We start from the raw sequence: 22,338 nt of genomic DNA, 5'->3' as shown, positions 1-22,338 counted from the left end.
AGTCTATTCCTAGGTGTTCCTTCCTTCTTGCACTCCTTAGCGGTTTTATCTTCTGCCAATGCAAGCCAGCGGTATAATGTTTGCAGCAGCGCCAGACCCAACTTGTGTGTTATATGGTAGCATCTGTTATCTGACAGCTATTGAAAATTAGAAACGCTAGGTCATAAAGGTGGGAGGTTTGGTATGAGACTGTCCTTTGTGATGAAACCAAATGTCTTTCATGTTTTTATCTTTTTAGAAATTGTTTTTTAAAGCTGTTTATTTTGTATGAATTGCAATTTTATATGCTTTTATAATATTGTATTAATTGGTTTATGTACTTTTATGTGGTAGAAGTCTCACAAATAAAGTGCCATTTAATGACCTGCATTCTTATCTCAGTAGAAAAAGAGTTCATTGGACAAGCTGAGGAGAAAAGAAGAACAATGAAAGCCAAAATATGAAATGTAGTAGTTTTACAGAATTAGGGAAAATATACAACACATTCAGGGCCTGATTCTAACTTTGGAGGACGGTGTTAAACCGTCCCAAAAGTGGCGGATATACCACCTACCGTATTACGAGTTCCATAGGATATAATGGACTCGTAATACGGTAAGTGGTATATCCGCCACTTTTGGGACGGTTTAACACCGTCCTCCAAAGTTAGAATCAGGCCCTGAGTGTCTGGAACTCAAGGATTCCTGGCTATATGGCAATATGGAGAGAAGCTAAGTATATATAGGCCTAGATCATAGACTGGCGCACATTTTATAGGTACCAGTGAATGCAGACAAGTATTTTTGTTTAAAAGTGTTTGGACTCTCATCTGCCACACCAGGTGTTTATTTCATATGTGGAAAGAATACCTATTACAAGCTGCCGAAAGGTTGTTATGTTATATTTTACCTAGGAGTCATTTTTCCAAAGATTTATCATGTGGAACATTTTAATGATCCAGTATGGAGTGAGAAATCAAACTTCTGAGTCAAAAAAAGAGCAAGTGCTCCAGAGACTTTAAAATACATTTTTGGTGCCATTATTCCATTAGTAGGACTGGTCTTGAAAGAGATGAAGATGAGAAAGCTTTCAACAATAGTAGATAAGTTATCTACAGGCAATGCAGGTGCTATTGTTAACTGACACAGAAATGGTTGCTGTGAGAGCAATGGTTTTTCAAAATCGCCTTGTGTTAGATATCCTCCTCACAAAAGACGGCAGGGTTTGCAAAATGTTACATGCACAACAATGCTGCACGTATATACTCAACAATAGTAAGGAGATAAGAAAGTACATTGCAAACATGACCAACTTGAAACAAGACCTGAAAGAATTGACAACAACAGGCACATAGAAAGCTACAGGAAGTAGTTTTTCAGCCATTGAAAAAAGGTTTGGAAGCCTGGGAAGAGGTATTTTGGGAACCATTTTGACACCTTTATTGATCATTGATCATGGTTTTGTGTCCCTTAGTTGCATTTGGATTTTACAGATTACACAAGAAATTGAAGTATAAAAGAGCCAAGAGTAGACAGAGAAAAGAGGAGATTGAAATGGAGACTAGGAAAATCTTGTAATACAGTAACATCAAGCAGTTAGAGGATTTCAGAAGATCTTACCTGAAATAAACTTCTGAATTTTTTAGCTGTCTCAATGAAAATGAGAATGGCTCCACTTTGTCATGGCATAATTCACCATCAAAGGTGGGGCGATGTCGTCTAAATTGTAGTGGAGTCCCTTGTGTGGCAAAGTCATCAATATGTGAAAGCTTATGTCCTATGTTAATCAAAATATAAATGTTTAAACGTAGAAGCTGCACTGACACGCAATTTAAATGTGCATTTGTTTACACTGCAGAGTTCAACTTAGGTGGTATTTTTAATTAAATCATATGTTAGAAGGATTACATTTATATTATAATGTAACTTAGACTTTAGACTGACAGAATGTATTGAAATTATTCTGAATTTTTAATGTTTACATTTTCAACTTTTAATGATTAATGAATTAAAAATGTAAGCAATGAAAGAAATGTACTTCTCTGTTATATCAAATGAAATGCATTAACAAAGCTTTCTCGTTTAAAATGAAATGTATTGCTCATATTGTTAGTGCTGAATCTACAAATTGCATATTGTATGTGTTTTATTAAAATGTATGAATTGAATGTATTGTTGTAATTCTCTTGCGTTAGCCTAAGTGAGACCTGTAGAGCTTGAGTTTTGTGACTGTGCAGGAAATGCTGATTCATTCCTTAACTTACATTTTCTTTCAGACTTCGTTCCCATGACAAGACTAGATTTTGGTAATAGGCCCTATTGTTTAGACATAGAGAGAATGTCATTGAGAGCAGGACATTGTGGAACATAGACTGACATCATATACAACTGTTTCAAACTTATGTGGAGTCACACGGATGGACAATATTCCCATGACAGACTTGGGAAAAGACATAGATGTTTCAACTTGGATTTGTATGATTGGTTTCTATTGGATGATGCCCCTTAAACATAAATTGGACTGATACCTGTGGTAAATCAGAATGTTTTACAAACTTTTATATGTCAATGACCAGTTGGACTTTGGTCAGATGCTTTCCAGATTTCCGACCCTGGAGCTTTGCTGAAGAAGAGTCACCGTATGCTGAACCCCTTAGAATGTAACTTCCTCTCTGCTCTTGTCTTTTGAAATGCCCCTTTGAGACTTAGAAACTTTTTCCAATCCCCTTCAGAAGACTCTTGATCAAGCTTCTGATTCTAACGCTTTCCCTTTTTACTTATCTTTTGCCTAACTTAGATAGTAACTTGCAGTCTGTGAAGATCTTTTTTCAAAATATTTTGTCCTTTTTGTGCTTTTTGTCTTTTGCCCGCATGTGTTCAACCCCACACATGTATTTCCCTGATTTGGTTAGGTACAGGCTTTCTCTGTGCCAAGTTGAAAATATGACTCTCCTAAATTGAATCAACTGATGATTGCTAATCCTGAGCAACACTTAATTTCTGTATCTCAGATATTTCTCTTACTGATATGTATTGTATTTGAATACCTAGTATTGTTTATGTTAGTCCACCTCAACTTATTTTGTTGGCTTGTGTAACCCTTGGTGATTATATATTTTTATAACTTGGTCTTGTGAGTTGTCTGCATAACTTTGAGCTTGTGTTTGTAATAAATCCCTTAACTTTATTTCTGCCTGGAGTTTTCCTTTCATGGCCACATTGGTCATGGTGTTTAAATTAATTGGGTTTGTATTGAAGTTGTGCAAATGGTTCTCTCACACCACTTACTGGGTCCAAAAACCCATCAACCTTGGAGGGCATTGATTCCTGTGAAGGATGAAAATGTTCCAGCACAGGCTTCCTGCCGACCTGCGTCAAACTGAAAGCAAGAGGCTTTTCAGAAAGAAACTTGAATTGTTTTTTCACACTCTAGTCATTCCACATGCTCCATACTCTTTCTATCTGTACTTTTATATTCGAAACAGCACCAGGACACTCTTTTGAGTAGCTACATGCTTTAGAAATCCATTTAGTCATTCATTCATTCATATTCATTCATTCATCTCTTAAACCCCAAAAGGAATAATTCATAACATACATTCTTTAGAAAAAAGGAGAACTAGCAGATATCTCTCACTACTCTGTACAATGAATCGTGCTCATTCAGATAAGGAGTGTTAATAGTCGGACAACCCGGTCAGATTAAACCTTATCTACAGGGAAATTATTGTACATAGATATGGATCCTTACCCTGACCCATAGAAATAGTGGCCACACACAACTGTTTGTATTTTACAACATGCAGTTATTTATTATTGTCAGGAGTAAGGCTGTGCGCGGTCCAAGTCCCACCCGAAAGTCCACTGCATGGATTTGCGGCACTTTATGCGCACCACTGGTCATCCCCGCCTGTTCCAAGAATGTCCATCAGCGTCATCTACCCTGTGGTAAAGCTCACGTAGCTGCAGGTTCAGGGCGTTGCTGGACAAGATGCACTTATCAGTGCTATCCTATGAAGGGACTATATTTCCCATGTTTTTAAAGGCGGCGGCCATCTTGGGGTGTGGCAGGCTTTCAAAGCCCAGCCACACCCAAGCACGTTGCTCACTATTTTGAAGACTTCAATGCAGTCAGACCTCGATGGAGAAGAACAGAATTTCTTCAGAGCAGATTGGCAGTAACTTGAAGGATCCCAGTTTCCATGGGGAATTCAGACACGAGTAGGTCGTACTCGTGATGGTAAGGTCTTGATGAGCCCAACCCAGAAGGGAGTTGTTTGGCACATTGGCACAGCGCTTCAGTTCAAAGGAATAAAGTGCATTTGTGCCAAGTGCTCCAGTTCACAGGAATAATGCGCATTGGCACATGACTTCAGTTCAAAGGAATAAAGCGCATTTGCCTAGCGCTTCAGTTCACAGGAATAACGCGCATTTGCACAGCGCTCCAGTTCACAGGAATAACGCGCATTGGCACAGCGCTTCAGTTCAAAGGAATAAAGCGCATTTGTCCCAGCGCTCCAGTTCACAGGAATAGCACGCAGTTGCACAGCGCTTCAGTTCGAAGGAGTAAAGTGCATTTGCCTCAATATTCAAAAGCGCTTCAGTTCACGGAAGCAAAGCGTCCTTGACCCAAAATTCTAAGTGTTTCAGTTCCCAGAGGTAAAGTACTTCAATCCAAAGGAGTAAAATGCACTTTCCTCAATATTCAAAGGCGCTTCAGTTCACAGAAAGTAAAGCGCCCTTTGGCACAGTACTCAAAGCGCTTTAATTTACAGGAATACAATTGTGGAAATCTTTCAAAGATAAGCAAATCACAGTTCCATTGTTTTTAGGAAGCATAATATGTGAGATACATATTAAGGTGTTTTATACGATGTGAGATACACATTTAAGTGTTTTATAATATGTGAGATACACATTTAAGTCTTTAGGAAATTCAAGACTGAGATCCAAAGTTTTAAGTTTTATCAATGCATAGTGGTTTCATGATTGATATTCAGAGAGTGTCCTTAATCTAAGGCTCTTGTCTTATCAAGGTTCTGAGATCTCAGTTCATTTTTATTTCATGATTCAAAGAAGGGGCTATGCCCAATTCTTAAAGAGTCTCAATCTGATATTATGGAGATGCCTGTATTCAAGAACTCTATTGGTGAGTTAGATTGTTATGAATGAGTATATGCATATTTGTTCTAACTTTTTCCTTTCAGATCTCTCTCCCAGAAGTTCCCTACCCTAATTCCCTTCCCCCCGCCTGGCTTCATCATAACTCTGTGCTATCAAAGCTTTCTGAGTTGGTAACGCCGGGAGGTGGGCCTTTCTGTTCAGCAGCATGCAGATCCCGAGGAAAATGCACTGTGGCAATTATGTATTATTCATCTATAAATCTTATATATCAAAATGACAATAATTATAAAAGTAATCTCAGCAGTCATTATATAAAACACAATGAACATTTGGAAAAACCAGAGCATATTTCATCAAATGCATCTGCATTCCCTATTTGATAAGCTTAGTCTCTATCCAATATCTGCATATGTGCTCTCATCCTCATGATTTTTATATCAGTTGCACAGTAATTAGAACTCCTCAACTATCTCTATGTCCTGCCATGTAAGCATACCCGAATTCCATAGACATTCAGTGGGTCTCTAGTCACAGATCTGCATTTGCTCTCAGCAATCAATTCTCGTGCCTGCCCCTTCAAAATTCTCAAATATCCTTCTACTTTTGTCTCAAATTACTTTCAATGTAAAGACAAGGGGAAACTCCTTACCATGCCTTTGTTAGAGAAGCACACAGATGGCAGGCAAATGTACCTGTTTCTCTTTCCTTCCAAATCTGATTTGTATGAGGCAGGATGGCCTTGTAACTTCAGAAAGCTCAGCAGCTTTCAGAGAGTGGAATATTTTCAGTTCTCTCATTTGTTAGTGTGACTGATTTTATATTATATTGATTTTTAGAGCTTGTCAGTCACCTGTGAGGGTATCCAGGCACTTGAGCAGGAGTTAAAGATGGGAGGCCCCATATGGTTATTCGAATAGCCAGGTCCTCGTTTTTTGCGGAACACAAGAATGTGGGAAGAGATTCTGTTGTACTGAGGGAGTTCGCTCTAAGCTTTGGGTGTGATGTTTTAGAAGGCACAGTCTCTTGCTGTTTTTTTGCGAATGCGGGGGTTGTGTGTGAGTTTGAGTGAGGCTGAGCGTAGTTGTCTGGCTGGCTGTTAGAAGTAGATATGGCTGTTCAGGTATGCTGATCTGGTGTTGTGCAAGGCTATGAATGTGTGAGTAAGGAGATTGAATTGGCTGCATTTGTGAATGTCAACACCAGGACAGTGCGCGCTCTACGGGCAACATAATGCAAAATGACAAACCTTATGCAATGTTATAATTTATGCATTGTGTACTGATATTGCATATTAACTTTTTACATTGCAGGTATTTATCTTGAAATGTCTTTAATACTGTTTGCTATGTATTGTTCATTTTCAAGCCTTCCCTGCAGCCTGGCTGGGTGTGGCTGGGTCTGGCAGGTGGGCGGAGCTTGGGTCTATTTAAGGAACCCAGCCCAGCTCCACGTGCTCACTATTCAAAGGTACCGGTGCAGAGCAGCAGCATTTTCCAGGGCTCCTGTTCCAGAGGCCTTCTTGCACATTTCCTGGCCCTGTCCTCCTTATCTTGCTGATCTTCAAGCCGGGCGGTAAGGCGGAGTTTGGGATAGACCTCGACTCCGTTTTCAAGAAACATTTGAGTTTTTGGCTTTGTGATTTACAGCGTGTGCGATTTACTCTTGGCACTTAACCCTTGCAATTCGGATCAGCAGAGTGCACAATCATTTCAAGGCATTTGAATCTTGATGGTTGAACTGGCAACAGTGTGCGCAATTCATTCTTGGCATGTCCTAAAGATTCTCACACCCTTTCGGAAACATCATTTATATTGCAAATTGAGCAAATGTGAATTTCATGTTGCCACTGTTGAATTTTTAGGGGTCATCCTTTCCCCTCAAGGCATGGTCATGGCAGAAAGAAAAGTGCAAGCAGTATCCGATTGGCCAATCCCAAAAATTGTTTGAGATGTTCATTGGTTTCTTGGTTTAGCAAATTTCTATCACAGGTTCATAGACCACTTCTCACAGACAGTGGCCTCAATCACCAAGTTACTACGAAAGAAAGAACCATTTGTATGGTCTCCAGAAGCTGACAAGGCTTTTTCAATCTTAAAGGAAGCCTTCTCCACCGCCCCAGTCTTGACTCACCCAGATACTGAATGTCCATTCATAGTAGAAGCAGATGCTTCAGATGTGGCAATTGGTGCAGTGTTATCACAACGCAACAAAGATGTCAGCCATACCCTGTAGCTTACATGTCCCGAAAACTAAACGAAGCGGAACAAAATTATGTCATTGCTGAGAAAGAACTTCTATCAATCTGTGATGCCTTTAAAGAGTGGAGACACTATTTGCTAGGCACCAGATACACTATTACAGTATACACAGATCATCGTAATCTCCAGTTCATGAGTTCAGTTAGACTTTTGACTCCTCAACAATTATGATGCATGCTGTTTTTTTTTTTGTTTGATTTTGTGGTAACCTTTCGTCCCGGCAAAGATAATCGCAAAGTGGATGCCTTGTCCAGACACGACTCTACCATGTTACCCACAATCCAGCCCCCACAAGCTATCGTTGCTCCAGACAAAATCCTTTGTATCCTCAAAACTGAAGATTTTTTTGAAAATATTTGTAATAATTTCACCATCAAAAAATGGCAGAAATGGGCTCAAGCAAACCCCAAAAGATCAATCAAACAAGGCCTACCTTTTAATGATGCATGTTTATTTGTTCCTACAACCAGGTTGCGCAAATTAGTGTTTCCTTGGTTGCACTTTATACCTATGGCAGGTCATCCAGGTATTCCTAAAACACTTGAACTAATCCAACAATATTTTTGGTGGCCTACTTTGACAAAAGACGTCAAGCAAATGGTAACTAACTGTGAAGTTTGTGCCTGGACCAAGACAAGTCATTTAAAACCAAAAGGACTGTTACTTCCTCTCCCAACTCCGCTCCGACCTTGGGAACACATATCAATAGACTTTATTATAGGACTGCCAGTTGTTCAAAATCACTCAGTAATCCTTGTAGTGGTGGATAGTCTCACAAAATATGCACATTTCATTGCTTGCAGGAAATTGCCTACCTCCAGTGAATTGGCATCAATACTTTTAAATAGAGTGGTCCGTTATCATGGATTACCCAAACATTATTTCTGATCGAGGGTCACAATTTGCCTCTAACTTCTGGAAAACATGGTGCAAAACACTACAAGTTACATCTACATCATCTACCAGTCACCATCCTCAAACAGATGGCCAAACTGAGAGACTCAATCAAACATTGAAACAATATTTGCGTGCTTACGCTGAAAAAGCACTCCATTCCTGGGTATCAATGCTTTGGTTAGCTGAACTGGCCTACAATAACTCGTATCATACTTCTACTGGAGCGACGCCCTTTTTCAGTCTATTTGGTTATCACCCAGATACTTTGCCAATCACAATTCCACAAAAAAGTTCACTCACACCAGCAGTGTCAGAAACAATACGACAACTCCATCAAACCCAGAAACAAATCCAGCAACATCTGAACAAAGCAAAACAAAAGTATAAAAAACATTGTGACAAAAAACATTGTGAGGGACAACAATATGAGCCAGGAGATAGAGTGTGGCTTCGAGAAAATACATATGTTTAATCCCAAATATATAGATCCTTACAGAGTTCTTCAACATATCAATCCAGTATCCTACAAAATACAGTTACCAAAATCACTACATATTCATCCCGTGTTCCATACTTCTCTCTTAAAAGAGCTTTCCAGAAAGCTTGCTCTCAGCCAACTCCAGTACTCGTACAAGGAGAACTGGAATACGAAGTAAAACAGGTTTTGGATTCAAAATGTAGAGGTCGTACTCTCTGGTATCTAATATCCTGGAAAGGGTACAGTCCAGAGAACGACTCATGGGTCTCAGCATCTGACATTCATGCTCCCCGACTAGTGCAGCGTTTCCACCCCCTAAACCCAGACAAACCAGGCCCTAGAGCGCGTTCGGGAGGGGGGAGTACTGTCAACACCAGGACAGTGCGCGCTCGATGGGTAAAATAATGCAAAATGACAAACACTTATTCAATGTAATAATTCATGCAATGTGTGCTAATGTTGCATATTAACTTTTTGCATTGCAGGTATTTATCTCGAAATGTCTTTAATACTGTTTGCAATGTATTGTTCATTTTCAAGCCTTTCCTGCAGCCTGGCTGAGTGTGGCTGGGTGTGGCAGGTGGGCGGAGCTTGGGTCTATTTAAGGAACCCAGCCTAGCTCCACATGCTCACTATTCAAAGGTACCGGTGCAGAGCAGCAGCATTTTCCAGGGCTCCTGTTCCAGAGGCCTTCTTGCACATTTCCTGGCCCTGTCCTCCTTATCTTGCTGATCTTCAAGCAGGGCGGTAAGGCCGAGTTTGGGATAGACCTCGACTCCGTTTTCTAGAAACATTTGAGTTTTTGGTTTTGTGATTTACAGCGTGTGCGATTTACTCTTGGCACTTAACCCTTGCAATTCGGATCAGCAGAGTGCACAATCATTTCAAGGCATTTGAATCTTGATGGTTGAACTGGCAACAGTGTGCGCAATTCATTCTTGGCAATTAACCCTTGCAGTTCGGATCGGCAGAGTGCGTGATCATTTCAAGGCATTTGAATCTTGATGGTTGAATCAGCAACAGTGAGAGCGATTCATTCTTGGCAATTAACTCTTGCAGTTCGGATCGGCAGAGTGCGCGATCATTTCAAGGAATTTGAATCTTGATGGTTGAATCGGCAACAGTGTGCGCGATTCATTCTTGGCAATTAACCTTTGGAGTTCGGATCGGCAGAGTGCGCGATCAATTCAAGGCATTTGAATCTTGATGGTTGAATCGGCAACAGTGAGCACGATTCATTCCTGGCAATTAACCCTTGCAGTTCAGATCGGCAGAGTGCGCAATCATTTCAAGGCAGTTGAATCTTGATGGTTGAATCAGCAACAGTGTGCGCGATTCATGCTTGGCAATTAACCCTTGCAGTTCAGATCAGAAAAGTGCGTGATCATTTCAAGGCATTTGAATCTTGATGGTTGAATCGGCAACAGTGTCTGCGATTCACTTTTGGCAATTAACCCTTGCAGTTCAGATCGGCAGAGTGCGCGATCATTCCAGGTACTTGAGTCTTGATGCGTAGTCTGGCAATAAGGTGCGCAATAATTTCTGGGCAATTGAATCTTGAAACTTAGATCAAACAGAGTGTGATCTTTCTAGACAAAATAAGTTTAGTCAGATTCCTATTCCACAGTATAATTCATGAATCCTATAGCAGTTAATTCTTTGGGGAACAAATGTACTCATTGACTCTTGTTGTGATGTAATTGCTATTCTAAGGATTAACTTGAGAAAGTTCAATGTTCAGAGTATATGATTATAAAAAGGTCACGTTATTGAAAAGTTCTTGATCTCTCATGTTATTAGAACATGAAGAGTTAAAACAAAGTTCATGAAGATTAATGTGAATAACCTTGCTATTGTGTTCTTTAACTCTTGCTTCCACAGGTCTCCTTCCCCGCTGTTCCCAGCCTAAACCCCATCCCCTGCTTGGCCATTCTTTAACTCTGTGCTATAACGGCTAGTAGAATTTGGAGCTGCCAAGAGGTGGACATATTGGGAACAGGCACAAACCCTGAGGATCCGGTCTCACTGACAGTGAATAAGGAGCTAGTGGAGCTCTTTAGGTGAGGTCAGATGCAGGTGCTTCCTGAGTGGTTGAAGAAAAGTTTTGTGGCAGCATATTGGATGGTCCGAAGTCTGTGTGTGAGCTTCTTGGAGATTCCGGCATAGAGTGTGTTGCTTTAGTCATGTCTGCTGGTGATGAATGCTTGTGTGACGGTTCATCTGGTGTTCTGGGGCAGCCATTTGAAGATCTTTCAGAGCATGCTTGTGATGTGGAAGCTGGCAGTGCTTACTGTGTTGACTTGTGCTGTCATGTTGAGCTTATTTTACAGGGTGATCCCCAGGTTTCTGGTGTGGACTGTTAGTGCTGGTGTTGGTCTTAGCTCGGTAGGCCATGAGGTGGTGTTCTATGGGGTTGTCTTGTTTCCAAAGATCAGACTTTCTGCCTTGTTGGAGTTAAGTTTCAAGCAGTTGGTTCTAATACACTCTGCCACCATGGTCATACAGTTGGTGAAGGGGTTCTGGTGCTGCTAGTGTTGTCCATCATGAAGAGGATGAGCTGGGTGTCATTAACATAGGAGAAGATCTCTTAGTGCTCTAAGGTAACTATATTTTGAACCCTCACCTTGCAGTTTTCTCATATCAATTTTACTGCAGATGTTACAGCGATATTATCAATGATGTCATGGAAGATGTTGTTAGAAATGGGGTCTTTGGTTGGCAGTCAGGTTACCCCATGTCCAAGCAAGGACCCTCACTCTAGTCAGGGTAAAAGAGAATCACCCTCAGCTAACCCCTTCTTACCCCCCTGGTAGCTTGGCACGAGCAATAGGCTTAACTTCAGAGTGCTAGGTGAAAAGTATTTGTACCAACACACAGTAACTTAATGAAAACACTACAAAATGACACAAGACAGGTTTAGAAAAATAGAAAATATTTATCTAAACCAAACAAGACCAAAACGACAAAATTCCACCATACAAAAGTCAAGTTATTGATTAAATAGCAAAAAGAGTCTTAAATCCTTGAGAAAACAGGTAAAACACCGTTAGCGTTGAAAAGCACCTGGGTAGAATCAAAATAACATGTACGGGCGAGTGTGCTTCAAAAAAGGTAAGCGGTGTGCCGATTTCTCACCCGCAAGTGAGCTCGCGCGTCATTTCACCTTCTCCTGTCGGACTGGCGTGCATTGTTTTTCCTCCCCGCAGGGGAGTGATGCGTCGATCCGGGCAGCACTCTGGTCCGGGCAGGCGCTGCGTCATTTTTCCGTGCCCAGCAAGGTTTGCGGCAAAAATCCTGCTGCACAGTCTCAGCAAAACCGCGTAATGTGGGTTGCGGAGTTAACAGCCTCCGTCAGAGGGTGTGAGTGGCGTTCTTCCACCTCTGCGCGTCATTTTTCAGCCACATCTCAGAAGGTGCGTCAAATTTTTTACCGCAAAGCGTCGTGTGTGGAGTTCCAGTCTTGTTCTGCCAGCTTCTCCTTCCAGGGTCCCAGGAAGTGGATGGGCACCACTTGGCAGGGAAGGAGTCTCAGCAGAGGCTCCAGGTGCCGGCAGAAAGAAGCCTTTGTTGTCCCTGAGACTTCAACAACAGGAGGCAAGCTCTATTCAAGCCCTTGGAGATTTCTTCACAAGAAGGAAGGCAACACAAAGTCCAGTTTTTGTCCTCTTGCACGGCAGAAGCCGCAACTGCAGGATGGTTCCACAAAGCACAGTCTCAGGCAGGGCAGCACTCTTCCTCAGCTCTTCAACTCTTCTCCAGGCAGAGGTTCCTCTCGATATCCAGAAGTGATCTAAAGTCTGTGGTTTTGGGTGCCCTTCTTATAGACAGTTTGCCCTTTGAATTAGCCCTACTTCAAAGAAAAGTCTCTCTTGTTTGTGAAATCCCGCCTAGCCCAGGCCAGGCCCCAGACACACACCAGGGGGTTGGAGACTGCATTGTGTGAGGGCAGGCACAGCCCTTTCAGGTGTGAGTGACTACTCCTCCCCTCCCTCCTAGTACAGATGGCTCATCAGGAAATGCAGACTACATCCAAGCTCCCTTTGTGTCAATGTCTAGTGAGAGATGCAACCAGCCCAACTGTCAAACAGACCCAGACAGGGAGAGTCACAGAAATGGTTTAAGCAAGAAAATGCCCACTTTCTAAAAGTGGCATTTTCAAACACACAATCTTAAAATCAACTTTACTAAAAGATGTATTTTTAAATTGTGAGCTCAGAAACCCCAAACTCCACGTCTATCTGCTCCCAAAGGGAATCTACACTTTAATAATATTTAATGGTACCCCCCATGTTAACCTATGAGAGGGACAGGCCTTGCAACAGTGAAAAACAAATGTAGCAATATTTTACTGTCAGGATATATAAAACACATTACTATATGCCCTACCTTAACCATACACTGCACCCTGCCCTTGGGGCTACCTAGGGCTTACCTTATGGGTGTCTTACAAGTAATAAAAAAGAAGGTTTAGGCCTGGCAAGTGGGTACACTTGCCAAGTCGAATTTGCAGTTTAAAACTGCACACACAGGCACTACATGGCAGGTCTGAGACATGATTACAGAGCTACTTAAGTGTGTGGCACAACGAGTGCTGCAGGACCACTAGTAGCATTTTTTTTACAGGCCCTGGGCACCTCTAGTGCACTTTACTAGGGACTTACTAGTAAATCAAATATGCCAATCATGGATAAACCAATTATCCAGACAGTTTACACAGAGCATATGGACTGTAGCACTGGTTAGCAGTGGTAAAGTGCTCTGAGTTCAAAAGCAAACAGCAACAGGTCAGAATAAATAGGAGGCAGAAGGCAAAAAGATTGTGGATGACCCTGCATAAGCAAAAAAGTCCAACATGTGTCATGAACAATGGAATATCTGGGGCAATTAGCATTGCATGACGAGGGCCCGCTTTATAGTTACCTTATGGCACGAGTTATAGTTACTCGAAATAACTCTAACTGCTGAATTTATATGGTTTTATGCATGTAAAATCTGAACCTAACTATAATGTCCCTGTAACCCTTGGTTTTATAGTGAATTTCTAAGGTTTTTAATTCTATTTCCTATCTATAATGTCCCTGTAACCTTTGTTTTTTTCAGTGAATTATTTGTGTTTTTTTTTACGTTAACTAAAATGCCCATCGCAATGCAGGGTTGGGGAGAGAGTTGGACGCAGGGTCTGACCTAGCATTATGCTGTCCCCACACAAGTTTGCTGCTCCTGTCACCCTTTCTCCTTGCCATCCATTGTCCAAGTGCATGCTCCTGCTCCCTCATTACAGTCTTGTGTGGCCATTGTTCTGCCACTGCCCTTCCCGTCTGCCCTGAACAGTTAGCTTGTTGCCCCATCCACCTCTTCCCTACCCTCTGTTGTCCGAGTCCATGCACCAGCCCCCTCCTTCCTGCTCTACATGGTCTGATGTGCTGACCCTGCCCTTCATTTAGATTGATGTCCCTTCCCACTCCTCCTGCCCTCCATCGCCCAATTATATGCACCATCATTACCCTTCTGCTTAGCCACTCTGCTTAGCTTGCTGCCCCTACCCTCCTTCCCATGCCCTCTGATGCCTGTGTACTTGCCCCTGCTCCCTCCTTTTTGACCACCATGTAACCATAGACCTGCCACTGCCTCTCCTATCTACTCTAAGTGTTCTGTTGAGCTGGAACTGCCTCTCCACCTATCTAGCACAGTAAGATGACTTCTGCCTGTCCCTGCCACCTCCAGCCTGCCTTCCATGTCCCTATCCCCTCCCTCCTGTCCTCCATGGTCCATTTTGCTGACACTCCCTTCAGCCCTCTGTGCTCTGTTGTGCTGCAACTGCTCCTCCGGCCTACCATGTATGGTCTGTTGTGAAGGCCATTCCCCTGCCCGCTGTTGTCTGTGTCCAGCCCCTACCCATCCCTTCTGTCCTCCATGTTCCTTTGTGCATGCCCCGTCCCCTCCCTCTTGCCCACCCTTACTGCTGTGTTGCAACTAACCCTCCCGCTTGCCATGCATGTCCATCTGTGCTGCCACAGCCCATCCACCTTGCCTTCTTTGGTCAGCTTGCAGCCCCTGACCCCCTCCCAACTTCCCTCCATTGTCTATGTGTATGCCATTATAGTCTCTCTATTGCCCTCCAAGGTGTGTTGTGCTTCCAGAGCCCATCCCACCTGCCCTCCATGGTCAGCTTCCTGCTTTAGCACTGCTCTCTTGCCCCTTTGCCCCCTGCCTTCCTGCCATGTCTGGTCTGTTGCTGTGCCCCTGCCCCCTCTCTCCTGTCCTTCATGGTACATTATGCTACAAGTGTCCTCCTGTCTGTCTGATGTGGTCAGCCTGCTGCCCTTGCCTCTTTCCCCTCTGCTCTCTGTTGTCAATGTGCATAGCCCTGTCCCCACTCTATTGCTTTCCATTGTTGGAAAGTAGATTATTGGTAAGGGAAATTAAGTACCTACACTTAGCAACAGGCCACTAACCTCCACTTAGGTCCAGTTAGGTCTCAATAAATTAAACCCAGCTCAAACTTTTGTAGCTTGGCAATGAGCGACAAGGCTTAACTTAGGAGACAAGTGTGTAAAGCATTTAAAAATCACAAAACAGTAAATGAGTAAAACGCAAAACACAACACCAATTTATAAAAATAGATTATATTTTCATCTTTAAAATGACACCAAATATTTTTGAAGAATTTTTTAAGAATTAGGGGGCCATTATGACCCCGGAGGTCGGCGGTAATATGGAAGAATGTACTGCCAACTGGCTGGTGGTACTTTCCACCATATTATGACACTGGCCAATCTAACACACCGACCGCCACAGTGGCAACGGCCTCCGGGATGGAGATATCAATCTCCAGCCTGGCAGCCGTCACTGTACCACTTGTAGGATCATGACCCCGCCTACCGCCATGGTTTCCGTGGCTTCCTTACTGCCACGAAAACCATGGCGGTAGGCACTATCATTGACAGAGAAATCCTTCCCTGTCACTGATACAGGTCTTCCCCACTCCCCTCCCCCTCCAGAGATTCCCTCCACCCACCTTCCTCTCCAGACCCCCCTTCATACACACCCCTCCCTTCACACATGTATACACACACCCATTCCCACATTCATCCACGACTGCATACATCCATGCACACACATATCCGCACTCACTTTCATACATACACGCAGACATGCATTAACACAACTCAACATACGTGCACTCACACCTCCAGACATGCACACACATACAACACGGAACACACACCCGCATATACGCACACACAGACATACACACACACACACACAACACCCACCCCCCTGTCGTAGCACCCAGGGGGTCGTCTGGCAGGAGACGGGATGGGAGGCTGCTGCCCTTGCCTCTTTCCCCTGTGCTCTCCCGCGTCGAGCTGCGTAGCCACGTCAACAGTCTTTTGGTGGCTGTCGCGACGGCGGTAGGTGGTTTTTACTGCCAGTTGAGCGGGGCAAAGTCAAAGTGTAAGGCTGACCGTGATGGAGCCCTGCTTGGCTACAGCCAGCGGGAGGTCTCGGTCAAAAGTTTACTTTCGGACTTAGTCGTTTTCTTGAAGATTTTCTTCAGCAGGACGAAGTCGCCATTCCGATCTGACCTCCCTGGAGCCCTTCTTTGGATACGTGTCGCAGGAGACCTCGGTGAAGATTTCTACGTGTGGACTTAGATGATTTTTTTAGATGAAAATCCTTCGACCGGGGCAAACCTGAATCTTGATCCAACGTCCCTGGAGCCCTCTTTGGATACACTGCGCGGGAGGTCCCAGTCAACTTCCTAAGTTCAGACTGAGGGGGTTATTACAACTTTGGAGGAGGTGTTAATCCGTCTCAAAAGTGACGGTAAAGTGACGGATATACCACCAGCCGTATTACGAGTTCCATAGGATGTAATGGACTCGTAATACGGCTAGTGGTATATCCGTCACTTTACCGTCACTTTTGGGATGGATTAACACCTCCTCCAAAGTTGTAATAACCCCCTTAGTCACTTTTTCAGAGATTTTCTTCATTGGGACGAACCTGCAAATCATGCCGGGTCACGATTGAGGCAATCCGACTAGAGGTGGCACGGTGGGTCGGTCCCTCTATGGAGATTTTTCCAAAACGTTCTCCAATCTTCTCCAAACTTCTAGATCTTTTTCCAGAAGGTAGTTTAAGGTATTTTAGGAGTCCACAGCTCACCCCAAGGTTCCAGAAGCTCTGAGTTGCTCCTTGAGGGTGCAGGCTACAACTCCCAGAATGCACCTGCTCCCACTCCAAATTGGCCACTGGACAGTGGTCAGCTGGTCAGTTTCCTCAGGATCTGAGACAGGGGATTCTGGTTGCAAATGTTTCACCTGTAGCAAACAGGGAGTCTCTCCTTGAACCAGTTGAAGCCAGGCAAAGGCCTTTTTGTGGTGAAGCCCAAGTGTGCAGCTGGTGCAATTGCTCAGAGTGCAGTGTCCAGGTGCAGGTCAGGGGTCCAGCAGGGCAGTTCTTCTTCTCCTGATGTTCTTCCTTGTAGGGATCTTGTAGGGATCTGAGGTGTGGGTGTAGCTCTGCCAAAGTTATCCTTGCTCCTGGGTGAAAAACAGGGGAGTTCTGGTTCTCCAATCAGATGCAGGGCCCTTCCTCCGGTGATGACCACTTCCTTGGAAGTGTGGCAAAAATCAATCCAAGCTAGCAACATTCTTCAAAAATCCATCATGACCGAAAATGATTTTTGGAGGTTAGATCTGGCTGAACCCACCCACTGATGTGGCTACAAATCCTAAACACACCCCTCTCCTTCCCTCTCCTAATCTAATCAAAAGGGCACCTAATTGTCTGGAGTAGCAGGATTTGAGGGAGGTGCTGGGTTTCTCCAAATGTCCGTCCCTTCCTTTGAAGACCAGTTGGCAGCCCTCCCCCTTCCTGCTTTCTCCATCTACTGAGGCAGATCTCCTCCCCCAGGCACATCCTTTGTGTTCAGCCCAGGCCACGTCACACCTCATCAATGCAGCCTGGCCAGGCTGCCAGAGGCTGGCCAATCAGAGAAAGCCACTACAGAGCTGAAGTTGGCAACTTTTCAGGTAGAGTTTAAGACTCTTTACCTGAATTAGTTATATTGAATCCAACAATTGTAAGTTGTGGGGTTTATAATAACAATTAATTTGATACCAAATTCAAGGTATCTGACACTTAAGGGGGCTTTGTTAATTAAAATAATGTCTCCCCATTTTAGCCTATGGAGGGCATTCACTATAGTGAGAGAAACTAAATTTGGCTATTTTACCTCACCAGGGCTTATAAAACAATGTTTATAAGGTCCCTGCTTATGGTACAAAGCACCCAACCCTAGGGGCCCAGAGGGCACACCTTACGGGTGACATATGTAAAAATAAGGTAGTGTAAGACTTTGGAAGTACTTTTAATTCCAAAGTCAAATTTGCATATAACTCTAATTTAAAAGCAGCCAGCAAGGCCGGCTTGCCTTTAAAATGACACTGGGTACCTCAGCAGTGCACCTATGGGTGCACCAGCTAGGCTGAGGTCCCTAAACCTACATGCCCTACCATATACTAGGGACTTATAGGTAGGTTGACATAGCCAATTAAAATTAGCCTAATTTTCATACTCATTTAACACAGAGCATAGGCCCTGGGACCGGTTAGCACTACCCAGGGCCCCATCAGAGTCAGGAAAACATCAGCAAAAAGTGAAAAATAGGGGCAAATCAGCCCTGTTTTCTCACATCCATGGTCTGTTGTGCTACACTGCCATCCCGCTTGCCCTGTGTGGTGGATTGTGCTGTTGCATCCCCTGACTCCTGCAACGTAAGTTCAGTTTGGTGCCCCTGCCCATCTCCCTCCTGCCATCTGTCCATGTCCCTACCCCTTTCCTCCTGTCCTCAGTGATCCAATGTACATACTTGTTAACATTTTGAACTTGATAAGAGGGAGATTTTAAAAAACAAACCTGGGGAATTGATTTTCTTCATTGAAGTACATTGAAAAGAGGATTGCAGGCAGGAGACAGACACAATAAAGCCCTTTTGGGCTTTACAACTTCAAGACCCTCCTGCCTGAATCAGCACTTTTGGCAGGTATAGTTGTACTGTCACTGCCTCTTACCTCTGCCCACAATGGACTGTTACATTGCCACAGCCTCTTTTGCCTGTCCTGTATGGTTGGTTTGTTGCCCCTGCCCCCTTCCTCTGCCCTCCATGGTCCGTTGTGCTGCCACTGCCCCTCCTGCCTGCCCAGCATGGTCATCTTGTTGCCTCTGCACCCTCCTCCCTGCCCTCAATTATCCAAGGTTGTGCCCCTGATATCTGCCTCCCCACAGTATTCCAAAATAACAACTAGATTGCTAGCATTCTATATATAAAAGTGTGGCACACCTGATGTCATCTTGATGTAAACAAAACTATAATACCTAAAACATTTCTGACAGGAGATTACCGATTAAGTCAAACTTCCACAGGAGCAGATGCCTTTTACCCAACTCCCTCCTACAGATATGTGCTCAGACCTTAACCGATTATCTGAACCCTGCATCCGCTATGGGGAAAGGGGAATGGGAATAAAAAAAGAGAGACCGCCTCCAGATCCAGTTCCAGCCTGTGTTTCCCACTTGAAGATAGGTTATTCAATGTGTGTCTCTGAAAATCTGCATTTTTCCTCTTATTGGGATGTCTTTAAAGGAAGGACCTGCAGTCGGGTGATAAGAGCATAGATAAGTACATTCCTACTGTGCATTCAACTGTTCAGCCATTCACATTCACCCAATTCTATTGTTCTCCTACCCTCGATCTTTTGAGAAACTAGACTCTCTCCAAGAGAACAATGTAAACTTAATATCTTCTTATCTCCAGGAGTCAGAGGTTTCCAAGGTTCTCTGGAGAACAGTTCAAAAGTTCAAAAAATACAAACTACTAATGTATTTTACAGGAAACGAAAACTTCTTCTCAAGGTTCAGTTTTCTCAATAACAGTCTCTAGGAATTAGTCTGAGCACTGAGGTTTGTCTCTAAGACTGACAAGTCTGCAAAGTAAAGAGCTCTTGAATATATATGTACATTTATATATTGGCAAGTCTGGAAATCATACAAAAGATTCCTTACTGCAGTTGCTTGAAGTTCAAGAAAAATAATTAATTACTCAAAACTGGAAGAATTCTCTATGAAATGAAGCGCCTCAGGAACACTGCTCATTCTCCTCAGGATGACAATTGAAGTGCAGGGCTCTCAGAGAGAAACAGCTGGAGGGAAGCTTCAGCACAGGACACTAGAGAGCTAACCTCACAAGGATTTGCGGCCACCATCTTGAGTGGCAGTTAAACCTGAAGAAGCTACTTCTAAGAACAGCCTCAGCAAGAGTCACCGGGAGTGAGGATGCTGGTGCAACCAACATGGTCCAAGGAAAAAGGAAATCGTTTTTGCTGAGGGAAGAACTTAACAATGCTGGCAATAGTTTTCCTGACAATTTCCATTAGAAATTATAAAAATGAGAGGGTCTTATTTCCATAGAAAATATGGTTAGTGCTCTAAAAACTAAAATGAGGACATATTTTCTGAGTTCCCAAATAGCGACAAAGCACTTTTAAATTATTTGCTACCTTGATTTTTTTTTATCTAGTTGATCACTTGATTTTATGTTACATTTAGGGGAGAGAATGTGGCGTTACAGCCAGAGCTTCAGACTTTGCAACTGGGGAACCAGGTTTGAGTTTCGGTGTCAACTCGACATCCTGTAATTCTGGGCAAATCACTTCATCTCCCCTTACCTAAAGCCCAAAAGGAATGTCCCTTGTTTAATGTAACTGATGCTCATTTAAAGCACTCAAACACCTTTGGGTCAAGTCTGCATTATACAAAACTGAAAAAATAAGAAAATTTAGTATTTTGCACACTTCTGTCATTGGGCTTTACTTGAGCTACATTTGGATATAATTGTGATACATTCGGGCTCTTATTTCTGTGGGGGCCATTTTGGGAGACACATGTGTCATGAAGCTCCATAATCTCCTCATTTACTGCAGTATTCTCAGTAAAAAATGCTTTCCGTTTTCCACTTCAATTCCATCAAGATGGCAGTCAGATGTGCCACACGTTTGGCATAAATTCAGTATGTCAGCCTTTTAGTTTCTCATTAGAACACTGTAGTAAACTGCTGGTTATGAGGGAATTAACTGGCAGTCTGCTGCTGGTGTTCAAAGTGTATGTTTCAGTCTACATGTCAAAAATGTTTAAATGAAGTAGAAGAGGAATATATTTGAGAACTCACCTAAATGTGTCCTAATTTTTCTTTCTGCAACATAACCATAATTTCTATCACAAAATGAACCCCCTCATTTTGTTCCTTTCCAAATTAAATGTTTTAAGTGTTACCAGTTTGATTCAATCAAGATGGCTTGAGGTGTGCCACACGTTTGTCATAAGTAAGACTATTAGTGCTCAAGTTGTTCTCTAGAACACTCTGGGAGGCTGCAGTAGAACACAGGAGAATCAACTCACAGGCTGCTCCTGTTGGAAGTACAACAGAAATATATTTTAGAACTCACTTAAAATGTGTCCTAATTTTTCCTTCTGCAGCACTAACCATAATGTCTATGATACAATAAACCCCACTCATTTTTTTCCTTTCTAAATTAACTTTTTTAAGTTTTACCAGTTTCATTCAATCAAGATGGCTTCAGGTGTGCCACACGTTTATCATAAGTACGACTGTCAGAGGTCTGGTTGTTCTTTAGAACACTCAAGGAGGCTGCAGCAGAACACAAGGGAATCAACTGATAGGCTGCTCCTGCTGGAAGTAAATGCTTTACAGAGAATGTCAGACTTCAGTCTCATATGGCTGAGAATTATAGTGAGAATTTACAGAAATGATGCTCTTGTTGTAGCTTCTGGAGCACCTTCCATAACCTCTACGGGAAAATCATGAAAAAACAGTTTTCTCTTAAACGTGATTCGCGAGGTTACAGCAGAAGGATTTTTCACAGGGTAAAATCACCTTAGCAACAAATTATTTACACTGTGTATAAAATCTGTTATCACCCTTCATTCATTCTCCTTTTTGTGTCCTTCAAAACATGCCATCCACTACAATGCATTTTGATGGGGTGCTATCATGTATATTGGTCCCAAGATGGCTGCCATCACTTTTTGGTTAAAGTGCTGACAGCCAATTAGATCTCACCACTAGATCTGTACTTAGAATCCACCCAAAGATACAAATTTCATTTTCCTTTAATTTCTCAAAAACTGCTGAACAAATTTACACCAAATTACAAAAAGAGCACTTTATGGATCAATGGGTACCTTTCTGCCAAATTTGGTGTAATTCCGTCCAGCAGTTTGGGCTGTAGTTGTGTCTAAAACATTGATGGGAATTAACATGGGAAAACACACTTTTTTCAAACCCCCCCTCCTTTTGATCTGCCCCCACTTAATGGACCACCCTGAAACTTCCCATGCACAGCTAGAATCAGCTTCACACTTTTTTAGGAAAATGTCTTGATTTATCAAACAGTGCCAAAGATATAGGCAAGTCAAAAAAAGATTTTCATATGGAAACTAGATTCTAACAATAACTACCTACTGCAACTACCAGTAGGTTATATATATATATATTCACTGAATAAGCAAAGGTTAT

Source organism: Pleurodeles waltl, chromosome 5 (assembly GCF_031143425.1).
Source record: "Pleurodeles waltl isolate 20211129_DDA chromosome 5, aPleWal1.hap1.20221129, whole genome shotgun sequence".
Taxonomy (NCBI): Eukaryota; Metazoa; Chordata; class Amphibia; order Caudata; family Salamandridae; genus Pleurodeles; species Pleurodeles waltl.
Note: the sequence above shows the minus strand (reverse complement) of the source record.